Source organism: Populus euphratica, unplaced genomic scaffold (assembly GCF_000495115.2).
Source record: "Populus euphratica unplaced genomic scaffold, PopEup_1.0 scaffold185.1, whole genome shotgun sequence".
Classification (NCBI taxonomy): Eukaryota; Viridiplantae; Streptophyta; class Magnoliopsida; order Malpighiales; family Salicaceae; genus Populus; species Populus euphratica.
This window is the reverse complement of record NW_011499982.1, coordinates 52,501-54,670: the sequence shown is the minus strand read 5'-3', so window position 1 is coordinate 54,670 and position 2,170 is coordinate 52,501.

Below are 2,170 nucleotides of genomic sequence, written 5' to 3'. Positions count from 1 at the left end.
ATCGGAAAACACTTTACTTTTCAGGAATTCATTTTCCCAGGAATTCACTTTCCCGGAATTCACTTTCTCTAGAATTCACTTTTAAAAAGAAACAACTTTCCTGCAAACAAACGGAATCTTAATTATATATATATATATATATATATATATATAATTGTACAAATCTTATAATTCTAGACTAATTTTATAAAATCTCAGTCTTTGAAAGTGTAAATTTGAACTTAGGGCGGAGCAAGAAAGAAAAATTAAAGGGATAAAATTAAAAATTAAGGGAAATATTTATAAAAAAAAGGGTTGATAAAAAAATTTCTTATAGGGGCTTGGGCCCTTGCCAGCCCCCTGTCTTCGTCACCGTTAAGAAGTTTAATTCTCAATTAGTTAATGGTGACTAATAAAAAAACATCAATTTAAAATTTTTATCAAAGTAAAAAAATAAAAATAAAAATAAAATTTAATAGGAAAAAATAAAGGGGGATAAATTATAAAAAATAAAATTTAAAAATTATCTCAAATAAAATAAAAAATAATAAAAAATAAAGACTAAATTTAAAAGATAAAAATATTGTTTATTTTTTGAAATGACAAAAAGATTATTTTACTGTTCTAATTTAAGATGATCTGTGTCTTGTTGTTAAGTAAAAGATTGAGCATTTTTAGTTTTTTATTAATTATTATTTAAATTTTAAAAAACAAAAAATAAAATTTTAATTTAATTTTCAATTTCTCATAAACAGTTGAAAAAATAAATACTATAAAGGGATTTTACAACTATACCATGGTGGAGTGAATATAGAAAAGAAAAAGAAAACCCAAATAACACCATTTTTTTAGGAATCAATTATCTTTTAAATTTACAACGTTTAATTATTTAACCTAGATTAATGGTCATTTAATTGATTCAAATTAAAGCAAAAGACAATAGTTGTCTCAAAGAAAGTCATCGAAAATTGAATCCGATGTCTGAATATTAAGAATTTGTTTTGCCTCCTATTTTTTATAATTTTTACTTGTTTTGCATTAATTAAAAACACTATGTAAGTGTTTGATAGAGATTTTAATGCTCCATTGTACATTGCTTAATAGTTTTTTTTTTCATAATAATTTTCATTCAAACAAGGCAGCAACAATACTTGCAAAAAATTATTAAAATACTTGCAAAAAATTATTAAATTTTAAGGTATATAATTCAACTAATTAGATTTGGAATTTATTTTTTAGAGGTTATCATTTTAAATTTTATAAAATTCAGAATAATTAAAGACTTATATAATCATTAATTCTAAGATTTATGAGATTTATGAGATTAATCAATAATCATTAATTCTAAGATTTATGAGATTAATCGAAATATATACAAGTTAGGACAAACACCTATATTAATAATAAAAAATTAAATAAATTCAATCCATACACACTACACCCGCATAATAATTTATAACCAAATAATTTATGTATATTATAATGCAAAGAGCCATGCATATTTTAAATTATCTTTTTCTTTCTTTACTTTGTTTTGTTGTCAAAATTTTGGTGTTGACTTAATCTTGTTTATTTAATGAATTTTGATGTGAGCCGGTAATTAACAAGAAAAATGCGATAAGCTCCGTGTATAAAATTAAACCAAGTTAGAGAAAACCTACAATTATTCTCCTCATGGACGTGCTAATGCTATATGGACAATGCGATCCTCCTAGTTAGAAATTAATTGATTTCATATCTTCACTTTGTTAGGAAAAACCTTGCATATGTTCATGGACGTGCTATCAAAAGATACAGGTTTGCCTAACTATCCGTTGATTTAACATTTCAAATTGCCCAGTAATTGATTTGATTTCTTGGTTCGTTGGAAAAATATTGTCAAAAACAAAACCAGGTCACTAACAGGTTTCGGCTTCGGTTGATTTAACGTTGTAAATAGCCTATTAATTAATTTTATTTTTCGGTGTTTTGGGAAAACGCTGCCATGAAAAAAGAAAAAAAAGTTTCTAAAAAGACCACTTGCTGGTCTGGTTTTTAACAGCTGCAAACCTGGGCATGGCCTGTCACTTGAATCCCGGGTTAATCTGTGAGACCAAATCGGGTATAATAAGTCGGCAACAATGGTGATGTAAGGATACATGTACGAAAAGTCTTGAACAATTCGCGCGTGATAAGAAAACTAAGTAATAAA